This window comes from Malus domestica, chromosome 14, assembly GCF_042453785.1.
Source record: "Malus domestica chromosome 14, GDT2T_hap1".
Classification (NCBI taxonomy): Eukaryota; Viridiplantae; Streptophyta; class Magnoliopsida; order Rosales; family Rosaceae; genus Malus; species Malus domestica.
The window spans coordinates 13,260,690-13,275,606 of record NC_091674.1 but is presented as its reverse complement, the minus strand read 5'-3'; positions in this window follow the sequence as shown (position 1 = coordinate 13,275,606).

Here is a 14,917-nt window from a genome sequence, read left to right as displayed (position 1 = left end):
GGTAGAGATGGACGAAATAAATGAAATGAGTAAGATTAATTGAATGGTTTAATTATTTATGGCAAGGATTAATTAATATGTTAATTAATCAAACGAATAAGTTCGTTAAAGACCACGGGATAGTTTTGGACCTTAAGGCCCAATGGGCTTCGAACGTCAAGCCCATTAACTTAAGTTGTATGACAATTTAATGAATAAAGATTCATTAAAGCCCAAAAGCCCAAAAATCCCTAAATGGCCGGCCATAAGGAATGAATTAGGGTTTTGGTTATTTAGGTCACTTAAAGAAGTGACTATATAAATGACTTTATAACTAAATATTCATTAAGTGAAATAAGGGTTTATTTTTGGGGAAAATGGGTGAGAATTGTCTCTCCATTTTCTCTCTAAAGAGGCCAACACCTTGGAGGTGATTAGCTAGTCATCTAATCCTCCAAGGTCACTCATTCATCATCCAATCTCTCCTTGGTGTAGAGACTTAGAGGTTCTCAATTTTGGGAACTTGGAGAACCTATTCTTCCATCCAAATCCATGGATCTAAGAAGCAAGGAATGAAGGCCCTATCTCTTTGGGTGATTAGCCTTTGCTTATGCAAAGAGGAATCTACAAAGGTATTAATTTCAACTCACTTTGTTTTTGAGTTGATTATTGGTTCACCAATCTACTAGGCTTTGAATTTCATGGTCATGTTTTGTTTTTGAGTACATACAAGCATGATTCCGCCTTTTAATTGTTAATTGCATGCTATATGATGTTGCTCAAATGAACATGTTTTTCAAAATAATTCCTTCAAGTGGTATCAGAGCCTAGGTCTAGTAGTTGGTGAATCCTTTTGGGTTTTGTAGTTCATAGTATGTGATCTAAAAGTTGTAATTGTTACAAGCTTTATTCTTGCTTCTTTGAAAGTAAATTTTGTTGGAAAATTTGCTATCTCAAATGTTGTAGATGTTGTTCATATGAGCATGAATATTGGAGCTAAAATTTGGTGCCATGCTTTTGGGAAAATTCGGCCAAAATCAAAGGGTGAATTTTTGGGTTCTTGTTTGACTTGTTAAAAGTGTTTTAATGTGTTCTTTGGAACCCCTAAGTACCCTAGTTTGGTTAGATGTTATTTCCCTTAAGTAAGAATGGTTTTGGAATGTTTTTGGGTGGAAAAAGTTCATGGAAAAATTTGGGTTTTTCATGGATGTTCTTCATTGTTCTTGATGTTCTTGCCAAGAACAAAAAGGTTTGGTGTATTGATTCAAAGTTTTGAATTATTTCATAAAGTATATGTGATATGTTTTTAAATGATTTATTATGTATTTAAAGTGTTAGATATTTGTATAAATGATGATTGAAATAATTGTGATTGAATTATTTCATAAACTTATCTTACATACACTTGCATGTTTTTGACAAAACTCACTAATCAACACACACACCAACCTTATCCCTCCCTAAAACCAGCCACTCCCTCAAAGGGAGTACTTTTGGGGCTTTTATGCAATTACATAAAGTTTTGATACTTTTGTGTATTTGCACTTTGGCCCAAAAGTTTACGTTTTTACGTTTAGGTCCAAAAACGCTAAAGGACAAATTGTTTTGTTCCTTTAATGATGTTTTTGCATTATTAAAAGTTTGGGTTCTAGTTGTATTTACATGAAGTTGTGACTTTTGTGTATTATACAAAGTGACCCCAAAAGTTTTTGTATTTGCAATATGGCCCAAAAGTTGAGGTTAATTGCAAGATGGCCCAAATAGGATGAGAACAAAATTGTTTTGTCTCTTTAAATGAGAATTGGATTTTCATTTTGTTTAGCTCCATTTAAATCAATTTTATGGATACAAAAACCAAATGAAAATGTTGCATTCAATTAATTAGTTAAAGTGTTAATTAATTAAAGGGTGATTATGAACCTAAGCCTAATATAATTGAGCTATGTGAAAGGCGTTTCAAATTTGTTTGAACCATGGGAATGTGTAGATTAAATTTTGGTTGTAATTTGATTTGATCAAATGTTGTAAAAGGGCTTAAGCTCTTCTTTACTTTAAAGTAATTTGTTATATGCAAATGTTGTAATGAGCATAAGCTCACCTTTACTTTGAAGTACTTCTTTCTTGCTTTATATGATATGCATGAAAATGAAGTAGTTGGGTCCAACGCCCATAAGACAACACGCCTTAATGTGATTAAACGCGTAACTAAAATCAATCTTCATTCCTAGACTGAGGTTCAACACAAGGCTCGTGTTGAATCTAAACAAAGGTTCATAATCATCCTTAGGCCCTAAGGCAACTATGTAGTCCATCAAATGAATGCAAAGTTTATGTTAGTAGTATCATATACTCTTGCTTTAAAAATCGTTTTAAAAGCATAGTGGGAGTATTATGTACAACTAAAACAATGAGATGGACCAATAGTTGTTATAGGACCAAAATAGTTTTAATAGAGATTAAAATGTATGTTTATATGTGATGAGACCTAAAACCCTCAACCAAACCAATATTAAGTTGATAAGCGAGAGATGTTTAGAATATCTCTTCGTGGCCTTCCACCGTGGTGGGATCCAATCGTTTATGACTTGTACACCGGCTTCACCCTATCATGGGGGAGTACACAGTGCATGCTTATACTCAGGAGGAATCCATATACATATGATGAGGTGAGTGTAGGCAACGAGGATAGCTATATATCGTATCATCGTGAGGCTATTCTTGAACCCCTTCACACACTAAGCATGGTGGGAAGAACTTAACTAAGTGCAATGGAACCAATATCATATCATTGTGAGGTTACATTCTCTAGAGGCCAAATAAGATGGGTACTTGCATGAGTTGCAAATGAGTAAGCGTACTCTCTCATTATTATTGTTGCTAGCCATATATCGTATCATCGTGAGGTGGGCTTGGTAATAGTGAGCCTCCCATAACCTACTAGGAGTTTCATCCAAAACTCTCGAATTCCTATGAGGGATATGGAATTTGCCAAAAATAGTGGGTGGTGCTATTTTGATTTAAAGACCCGAATCAAATGGCTTAAAATCAATCAATTTATATTCGTTATGTATTTGTTTACCAATATATTTGCAAACGCTATCCAACACTTGACAAAACCGAATGTTTTAGTTTCCGGACTTAGGTACCACAATCCCAAAGAATGTCTTAAAAGGATTGCATATGTATCTAAGTAGTCTCATCCTCACAATCTTCCTATTGATAATGTATCATTAGAAGAATATGTTAGAAAAGGTCTATCATAAAGAGGACAACACTTTTAATGTCATAATTCTTCAATTACAATTTGTTGTATGAAGAAATAGGAGTTGCTTTGAACAACTCTTAGTCAATGCAAACACTTAGTGCTTGTTTCTTTGTTAAATGAACAAAGAACTTGAGAAGAAAGCACAAAGGCATGAACACTTAATGTGCCATGATTCTTCATTTACAATTGTTGTATGAAGAAATGAGAGTTGCCTTGTACAACTCTTGAAGGTTTGTAATTATGTTTAGAACATAATGGTTGGTTGACAAAAATAGTCCATTAACATGGACTTATGATGATTTTGAATCATTGAATGTTGAAGTGATAAACCACTTAACGAGACGGAAACTAGGCAAGGACTTCACCTTTGTTTCCCTATCCTAATCGTTCACTAAGTTTATTGTAAACTATATAGTGAACAATAACCACATACTCTCCAAAATGTTTGATGTGTATAACACAATTGAAAAAGGTTTCAAGAGAGATAGTGGGAGTTTAGGGACCATGACTAATGTAGTCAAAGGTGAAAGTCAAATAAAGAAGATAAATAACTCCAAGGGAACAAACTTTCTTTATGAAAGGATGGATATTGGAAGGGGTATTTGCAAGAAATGTCTTGCAAGTGTCAAGGACACACCTTTCGAAGGTGTTGTAAATTGTTCTTGAATAGTTCAAAACAGTTGGTTCTTCTACTTGAATGCATGATTCTGTATTAGTGACTATGTTTTACAATCGTTGTAAAAGTGTGGCTAATAAGAAGTAGAAGATAATTGAGAGAAGAGAAAGTACTTCACATTCGAAACGTGAATCAAATGTAGATCTCTGCGAAAGCAGATGGTACTTACTTCCTCATATGAACTACCAAAGAAATTGGAAAAACATAGATTGTCTTTGTATTCCAATTTTAAGGAACTAAATTCAGTCACTATGTGAAATGGATAAATGTTTTGTTTGACAAAACAATGTTCTTTATTAATCAATGATTGGATTATGGTAATCTAATTAATTATCTCTATAGTAGAGATAATATGGTGGTGTTAACTGTTTAGAAAATAATGATGCTTAAAACCCAAAAGGTTGCAAGGTAGTGACTAATCCCAACTAAAGTTGTGATACCTCTAAAAACATAAGTTATGAGTTGGTGAAAGATGGATGCTTTGGATCGTTAGATCCGGATCCAATACCTTCTTGTTAAAATTGTATAGAGGCAAAATGTTTGAATCTTTATTCTTTTGGAAAGAAGAAAGAATCACAAAGTTGTTGAGATTAATTCACTTAAATGTTAGTGGCACTTGTCCACAAACATAATATTACTCATGTTGAATTACATTCACCGAAGATCACTCTCGGTTGGACTATAGTTTATTTTGAATAAACACAAGTCCGAATACTTTGCAAAATGTTTCAAAGAATTCAAGTAATGTAAGTTGATGAGTAAGACGTCTAAAGTATTTACCTCCTTAGATTTGATCCAAGGAAAGGTAACACTTTAGATGAGTTTCCTTGAAAGATATCAAGGAAAATAGCATCATAAGATAATGTATTTCTCCATTAGGAGAAGAACGAACTTGAATAAGATTTAGTTCGTTAGATGTTATCTATTACCCATATATAGGATATATACTTCTAAAAACAATATGATTGTCAATGAGAAGATCTTCCAATATTTTCATGACTCCATAAGATGTAGTTGGAAAAGAAAGACAAATCTTAAGCATGTTAAAGATTTGGGGTTGTGTGCTAACAAGCAATATTTGTTTGATAATAATCTTGTAGGATATCCTTAAAATAACTTTTGGATATCGCTTCTATAAACCAACTAACAAATGTTGTTTTGTTGGATAGTTCATTGTAATTCTACAATGTGATTTGCCTAAAAGCAAATGAACGAGAGATAGAACTCAAAGAATGGGTTCTTTGAGAGACAAGAAAGTAATCAACAAATATAACAACCTAGTTCCTATACCACAAGCTCCAAGGTAGTCGATAAGGATTTAAAAACCGTCTCAGTTGAATGGTTTTGAACTTTATGACTATGTCATAGAGTTGCACCTCTTAATTCGAAAGAAATAAGAATGAAAATCCTTATGACTACATTGAGTGCATATACGATATATACTCAAGGAAATGGTAAAGTACCATTTGACTCGAAATAATGAAACCTTCAAAGCTAATTGGTAGCTTAAGGTGACTACAATCAAAGAGAATGGTTGACTTTAAAGGAACCATTTTTGACGTAGTCTTAGTTTCAATTAATTCGAAGATTGTTAGCTACAACTAAATGGTGATTCAATGTTTTGACATAATATGGGTTTCCGAAACCATTATTAAGATAGTCTTGATAATATATGTCTAAAACTATGAATCACAAGACATGAAAGTTGTAGAGATCCATCCATCATGGATCTTAGCAAGTTAGTGGGAGCTATTTGCATTTTATGAGAAAAAGGATCAAATCGTTTGATTTCTCATAAAGATGTAAATGAATCTTTTGTTTACTAGTTTTACAAAAGATTAGTGGGAGTTAATCATGTTCCTAAAAATTTAAATATATATGATATATTAATTTTGGAAATGAAAAGAATACTTCTTCGTTAAAGTTATGACTTTAATACATTATATGAAGATAGAATGTATATGGGAGATATAGTCTATATACATGGGATGGAAATCTATAATGATATATTTCATGATATAATTGGATTATATCAATCCCTAATAATAGACAATGGATGCTAGGAAGTTTCTCATATGATGATAAACTTCAATAGAAGGACGATTCTAGTGAGACTAGTAAGTTGCCCTTCTCAAAGGGAACGTGCCCCTTTGACTCCCAAAGAAATAATGCGTAAATAGAATCCTTTATGCATACGCAGAAAGGTGATTTATGTATTTCATATTGTATGAAAAACATTGATATGAGTTGTACCTAGAACGGTACAAGATGATATCAGTGCAAGCCCAGGATCAGAACCATGGCAACTGTCAAGTGAGTCCTTAAGTATTTAAGAAATACTAAAGGATAAATTCCTCAAAGATCGAGGAAGAATTAGAGTAACGTAATGGAAGCGTAAATGTATTAGATTATGAATCTAATCCATCATTGGATGTTTCTTCATTATGAATGAAGAGATAAACAGATATCTCTTTATTATGACTAAAGAGATATTTGGATGGAAACATTAAAGTAATGACTTTAGTGTGTTCCATTATGAATGCAAGATATATTGCCATATAGAAGTTTACAACAATGTTGTTTGGATGGGAAAGTTCATTTATGAACTCTCTATTCGATTCCAACCAGAAAGTGTATGACACTAATGGGGCGATAGCTCAAGCCTGGGAATCAAGGTCTCATCAAGATCCGAACACAAATGAGAGACTGAACCACATGATTGAGAATCATGTATAATGGTGACGTCGTTATTCTCAAGGTTGCTTCTGTGGATAACACATATAGATATCCACTGTCTAGGCCTACTATTCAGCCATTTATGAAATGACTACAGAAGAGATATCATCATTGATGATCAAGCTGATTGGCTCTAGTGCAAGTGGGAGATTGTTGGAAATGTGCCCTAAAGCCAATCATGTGATGATACTTTACGGATATTTCACATGTTAAACTAATCTAGTTTAACATATAAAGGGCATAAATTATTGTTTGAGCCGTCTCATATAAATGTTATATGCTTAAACGATAAAGTCCAAGGAATATGTGATTGGGAGAATGTAATCTAATGAAGTTAGATTCCTGAGACCATTCTTTCGTAGACACATCCTAAAAGTTCCTGATCATAGGATTGCCAATTGGGCATTGGCAGTCCGTTAAGATCGGTACGTACTATGTCTTCTCTCAGGGAGAGTGAACAGTCTCGATTCATTGGTGTGTGTGACATCAAGACAAGTACGGTAGGTGCTCAATAGAGAATGAGTTCACTGAACGCGATCAACGAAGAGTTCTCATATTCCATGTCACATGAGAACTCATGGTTGGGATAATGCAAAGTAGTCCTTTGACCTGAGGCATCATAGTTGTCTTGTGGTTAAGACCTTGATCTTTGATTATGTCAAAGTCATCCCACCAGGAGGGTGTCCACGGCATCGTTGGGGTCAAGCCGCTTAGCTATGGAGACAAGTGAATGCGCAACAAGGGATCTCTAACCTTCAAACCGTTTGAGGGAGAATACTCTCTGATATGATTTGAATCTCTGGCCAGAGTATGAATGAGATTTGGGAATGCGTTCCTAATCACATTCAAGGTAATCATATAAGCACAAGACACACATTGGATAGTAGACATGAGAAAATAAACTATCAAACCAAACAATGTGGTCAAGAGTATTAGATTAGAGAAGGACCGTATTGCATTTGTAATCCCAGACTGAATAGGTTCTCCACCTCTTCTGATTAGCTTGGGTAACCATGACATACGGCTAGGTGTCACTCATGGTTTGTGGAAGCCCTAAACGTGTGTAATCACTAAAGGGAGAATTGAAAATAGTTTCAATTCACAATCGATGTAAAATGGTTTTAATCGCCCACTGCCTCGCTAAAAGGAACCTAATGGATCGTACACCGTGTAAGGTAGAGATGGACGAAATAAATGAAATGAGTAAGATTAATTGAATGGTTTAATTATTTATGGCAAGGATTAATTAATATGTTAATTAATCAAACGAATAAGTTCGTTAAAGACCACGGGATAGTTTTGGACCTTAAGGCCCAATGGGCTTCGAACGTCAAGCCCATTAACTTAAGTTGTATGACAATTTAATGAATAAAGATTCATTAAAGCCCAAAAGCCCAAAAATCCCTAAATGGCCGGCCATAAGGAATGAATTAGGGTTTTGGTTATTTAGGTCACTTAAAGAAGTGACTATATAAATGACTTTATAACTAAATATTCATTAAGTGAAATAAGGGTTTATTTTTGGGGAAAATGGGTGAGAATTGTCTCTCCATTTTCTCTCTAAAGAGGCCAACACCTTGGAGGTGATTAGCTAGTCATCTAATCCTCCAAGGTCACTCATTCATCATCCAATCTCTCCTTGGTGTAGAGACTTAGAGGTTCTCAATTTTGGGAACTTGGAGAACCTATTCTTCCATCCAAATCCATGGATCTAAGAAGCAAGGAATGAAGGCCCTATCTCTTTGGGTGATTAGCCTTTGCTTATGCAAAGAGGAATCTACAAAGGTATTAATTTCAACTCACTTTGTTTTTGAGTTGATTATTGGTTCACCAATCTACTAGGCTTTGAATTTCATGGTCATGTTTTGTTTTTGAGTACATACAAGCATGATTCCGCCTTTTAATTGTTAATTGCATGTTATATGATGTTGCTCAAATGAACATGTTTTTCAAAATAATTCCTTCATATTGACCGTACAAATTTTATAATTGGAATTATTCAATTTCACAATCTTCTTTTGACTTCCACCACTACAAAAACTCATTTCAATAAAAAATCATTTAGTCATTCAATATATAAAACAAATTAACGGTGTAAGTACCAAGTAATATATTCATGATGAACTGCAGATTATTTTAAACGTTTGGATGATTAAACGATCTCTGATTCGACTGAATTTTTGTAGGATTAAGCTTCAAATGAAATTAATAAATTGAATGGTTCCGATCTTTGATTTAATTCAGTCAAAATACGCTATTCACAAATGGTAGAATTTATCCTTCTCTAAGTATCAAAAAATCTTACTGCAAAATGTTACAATATTAGCCTCTTTATCTACCCCTAAATATCGTTATAGCCAGAATTTTTTTACATGCCACTCTGTGGGCTGGTCTTTTTCTTACTCAAACGCCATATCGATGTCACATGGGATGTTAAAACATAATTTCTTTAGGATAATGTTTGCATTCCCCCCTTGGGATGAGCTCATTCCCTACTTGCAAATAATGTATCTTCACTACATAAATTGCATAGTCGAAACCACTCAATCTTTTAATCTTGGATTGAAGACCATCACTATAAAAACTCATTCGAATCGGAGATTGTTTAGTCTCACTTTTTTTAATATAGTACGAGATCGCATACAACTAAAAATCACCTAAAACAAACGTTCAGGGATTAGGCAATAAGATAAAATTCTTCAACAATTAGAAACGTATCATCACGATTTAGCGGTTATTTTAGCTCTAATTTTGATGATTTTTTGCAATTACATTGCTCGACCGTAGAATAATATAATGAACTAATCCGATCATTAATAAAATATTTACACTAGTGGTTATCTCAAAAATATTAATAGAAGGAGAGATAAACTCTAAGTGTTTGTTGAATCTTTTGTGTTGATGGAATACATACTCTACTAAGCTAATTTCAAGTTTCAACAACCCAACTGTCACACCTTTTTTTTAATATAGTACGCGATTGTTATGCCAAAAATCATCTAATATGATGTGATATAAACTAACACACAAATTAAACCCTCTTTTAGATAATTGTAGTATGCGTAAGTAGGGATCGTTCTAGGCCCGGGATTAGGAGGGACTACTAATCTACTCAAATTAGACTTAATTATACTTAACTAGACTTAAAAATACTAAACTAGACTCTTATGACTCAAAACTGACTCAAACTACTCAAAACTACACAAAACAAATAAATTGACTCAAAACTAACACTAAGGATGACTTTGGACGAAAATTGAACTAAAAAGACTCAAAACATTAAAAAGACACCAATTGGACAGATTCTAACCTAAGAACATGAAATATAAAAGGGGGTTTTGTTTTCGACAAATTTAAAGCTTAAACTAAGTTACTTGCAGAAAACAAACTAATTGCTATGAATTTAGGGTGTTTTAAGGGTGAATGGCTAGCTAGAGGGTCCTTCTCCACACATGACACATATACATACGAATCGATTTCCAGTTATTCTTCCTATAAACCATGAATGACAATGCCCCATATTAACCGTGAACAACACTAATTAACCTTCAGATTTTCCTAAGTTCATTGAATTGGACTCAGCGTCGCAACCAAATTATTCTTATCAAGTTCCCTACATGAACAGCATGATAGAGATACATATCAAAGAGCATTAAGTTCTATGAAAATCATAAGCATTGACAAGACATTCGTAACTATGAACAACATGATACTCCTGCCAGGAATTCACTTAACACGATCATGACCAGTGACCTCCATTACTTGTAAATATAAGTTCATAACTATTAGGTGAAACTCACTTATATTTTAGCATCAAATTCATGCATGCAAACTAAATAGGCCTCCTTAATCAACATACAAGAATAAGTTCTGAATTAAACAGTTAAGCAAATTGCATTCATGATTCATGAAATCATAATTGAACGTAATCAATTCATATGCAATATATGTTCATGGCTTTGAATTCGCCTCTAGCCAAAATGAGTTTAGTTCCTCATGTTCGCACTTAAACAAAGATAATTTAAATTAAACATTGAAAACAAAAGATAGAATACACCTAAGAATGCTCCAGCAATCCAAAGGTCTTGAATGGTAGGGCACGACAAAGGGTCTCCTCTCATTTATCCTTGCAAAGTTGCAGCACAAGAGGGATTTTCTGTGTATGATGGATGTGTGGTGTTTGGTGCAAAATTGTGGTGAGAGATGGGTAAATTCTTAGTGTTGCGGCAATTGTATTTATAGGGAGAAGGGAAGGCAAGGCATAAGCTGAGAAGGAAAGGAATTAGGACTCCAAATTAGCAAGGATAAAGGACACTTCTCATCAGATTCCAGGGAGAAAAAGGAATAGTCCTTGCAACAGGAAATATAGCTTCTAGAAGGGCTAGGTGCAGCACCAATTTAGGGATAGGGTCTTGGCTTCTAGAAACCTGATATTTAGGTTATTTAATGTGAAATTGATGCCTCATTGCAGCTGGAATTAAAGTAGGATAAGATTAGGATAGGATAAGATAAGATAAGGTTAATTTGGATAAGATAAGGTTGGATAAGGTTGGATAAGGTTGGATAAGATTTTGGATAATGTTCCTTCCTTCTAGCTGATTCCTTATCTTCTTTGTCTTGAATTTATTTTCTTCATCTCTTCGGCATATTCCTAGCCTCTTGAACTTCAAAAATGTCCATCCACCTTGCTCCATTCATATGCTACCATTCTTGGCCCAAAACTACTCCAAATTGCACTTTCTTACCAACTTTGTCGTTTGAACCTAAAAACACATGAAAATAGCTTAAATCACCATAATAAATAGAAACTAGCTATGAAAAAGCAAGAAAACAAGCTAACTAAGTCGCATAAATATGCTCCTATCATAATACAAACTTTTAGAGATTAGGTAACGGGATGAACTCCTTTGAAAGTTAGAAACGTATCACCACGATTTAACGGTTATTTTAACTCCAATTTTGATGATTTTTGCAAGGATGCTAATTGAAGGTCTTTTAACCATTTTAAAATAAATAAATAAAAGGGGAAAATTGAAATTTGGTATTTGCGCTACAAAATTTACAACTATCATCGGCAAACTTACCTAATTTCCTCGGGATCAGTACTAAATATCTTAGGCATGCCCTCAAAATTCCCTATTTTTCCCAAAAAATTAAACTTTTCTCTAGATTAAAGGGTTTGCTCGACAAAATATTGTAAACATTCGTCGGGCAAAAGTCTTTTCCCACCATTTTTAAATAAGGCAGTCATTCCTGTGTAATCTTTGCCCCGACAAATTAGTTAGTTTGCCCAACGAATGTTTTAGGTTAGATATACGTGTCAAATTTTTAAAATCTTTGCCTAATTAACAAACCAATTCATCGAGCAAAGGTGACATGTCTTGATCTAAAATATCCATATGTATACCTGAGTTGAGATGTGTTGGTCGATACCTGAAGAGTGACGTAGCCATAAAGTATAATTGATATGTAAAAGTACGAGTAATTTTGAACTTGAATTAAGTAAAACAGGGGTGCACAATGTGAACGGGTAAGAACCCTTATTACACAATATTAATATCTTGGAAGGGTAGTTATTAATGCAAAAAGTAAAAGAAGCCTACTTTGACCGTAGCACAACTCATCTAAAATCTGAAGTATCCTTAAGTAGCTCAGTTTCTATGTCTTAAAAGGGGAAAAAAGCAAAGGTGAGTGAGTCTATACAATGAATTTTGGTAAAATCGTTTTCGAAAAGTGTAACCCCTTGCTATATTAATCTTTATGAATTTTAATGGCTTTTGATAATTTAGAGGAAAAACATATTATAGTAAAACAGTTCATAATAATTAATTTACAAGTTTGAAAAATGTGAAAAAAATATGCAAACGTTCGTGATTACATCATTTACGCTTTGACGATAGTACATCATCGTTTGAATTTTTTAAACTCTCAATTTGACGATAGTCACATTGTCGTTTGGATTTTAAGGGTTCTAGGATTTAGAGTTTTAGGGTTTAGGGTATGTTGATACTAATTTAATATAATGTTTTTCATTTGATTATTGAAGTAAAATATATTTCCTTTAACGGATAATGAGTCCGATCATATTACCTGTTAATTTTAACGAGTCGGGTCCTATTAACTGTTAATTTTAACAGGTCAAGTTCGGGTGGGATCAAATTACCGTTCATTATAATGGGTTTGACACCACATGATCCGTTAAGATATCTAGAACGTCACAAAAATGATATACAGACATGACAAATACGACACAATCGCCATGTCTACTTTTGTCCAACGAATTCTTTCGTCAAGCTTGTATTTTGTATTTTTTTTTACTTTGAATTTATTGCCCAAGACTGTTCTGTCGAGAGAAATATTTTTAAATTTGTTTTTATTTTTGGAAATGCGACGAAATAATTGCGTCGGGCCATTCGTCAGGCCAAGTTGGCCAATGCACTTTACTCGAAGAAATACCTTCATCTGTCAAACCATATTTGCCCGATGAGTTTTAAATATTCGTTAGGCAAAAGTTTGAGTGATGACTTTTGTCTGACTAAAATTGCCCAGCGATTTTTCATCCAGCAAAAAACTAGGCTATGGAACCTTATTTGGCTCGACAAAATAATTTCGTCCGGAAAGGTTTTGTTTTTTTGTCTTTATTTTCAACTATTTGAAGTCAATTAGTGAAATTTTTCTACTTGCCCTTAAATTGTTAACTTATAATTTATACAAGTTTTATAACTCTGCCCATAAGCTCGACCGCTCAAATGAGTTGGCTAAGATACCGTAGGATAAAGTTCTCCCAAAGTAAAAGCCTCACTTCAACCATGGACATAAAACTACTAGCTTTTTCGAATGAGAGCTCTTTTGGGTTTTGTGATCAGAAAGGAGCTAGCTCGGATCTCGCACATCGAATCAACCCATTTGATGAACAAATTATTTCAAAAGCCATAAATATTGCAGTGAGTTTAGAATAGAGTCTACTTCCATGATTCCATCGTTTTATCTTTCTACTAAAGAAATTAAAGCTTTGCAACTTTTGATTATCTTCTGGTGTTCCCTTGCGAAGGAACCAAAACCAATCCATAATAGAGCACTGCGATTACATCATATAAATTAGCAAAAGGCCACACATTTTGTGTGAGAAACATTTTTTTTTCCTCAAATATTGTTTTTAAAATAGAAGGATAAAGAAAGAGAGTGAGAGAGAACGTGAGCATGTGGAGAAAGGGGAGAGAGTTAACTTTTTTTTTTTGTTATTATTAGAATATGTTAGAATGACATGTAGATGAGGTTTTGAAAAAAAAAGTTAAATTTTGATTGTGTGAAATTACATTTCTGCCCATATTTCTTATTCTTGTTCATCTTTAATTAGAGGGTTATTTCATAGAATTTTGGTTGACAATTAGGATTCTATTACTATGTAGTTTATATAAACAAAAATCCAGAACTAATTTTCTTTTTTCTTTGTTCTACAATGAATCAAGCAATTTGTAGATAAAAAAGTACTCATAAAAGAATTTTGAAGTAAGTAATAAAAAAATGCATGCTTTGGTTCCTTTGTCGTGGACTTAGACGTGGACAAAAATAGTTGAATCTCCAGTACATGTTGTTAGTGGATGAGAGCAATTTAATTACACTAATACTAGAGAGACTAAATTTGTAAACAAAATTTTGGAAACTAAAGGATATGGATATTGATGATTGATTTTGTTGATGCACAAAACCGGAGGTCTTGGAACAACGTAAATCCGACCGTGAATCTACATGTAATGTAAATAACACAAGATGTATCGTGGTTCACCCCAAGGTTTAGGCTACGTCCACACTGATTATTTATTTATTTGAGGGAGAGAGAGCTCTAAGAGTGAGAGCTTTGAGCGAGGAGATGAGCTTTAGGAATTGGCCTCCTCTACTTGTGAAGGTGAGGGGTCCTTTTATAGAATAAGGAATCCTCACTTATTACATATTTGCCCATTCCTTTATCACATAATTACATTTAAGTCCCCCGAGTATTTGTACGAGATCTAAATACGAGGCCCTAAATATGGTATAAACAGTAGTCCCCCAAGTCTTCAGTCAATAGAGTCTTTTGGCTGGAGACTTGAAATTCAGTCCATGTGTGGGCCGAAGTAACTAGATGTTGTCTTAAACTGATGCTCGATGTGAGGTGGTGCTCAATCTGAAATGATGCTCAACTAGAAGTAGCACACGCTGCGACGCTGCGAGGCTCGTGGCTTATGTTGCCTTGGTTGGCTCGGCTTGTGGCGTTTAAAGGT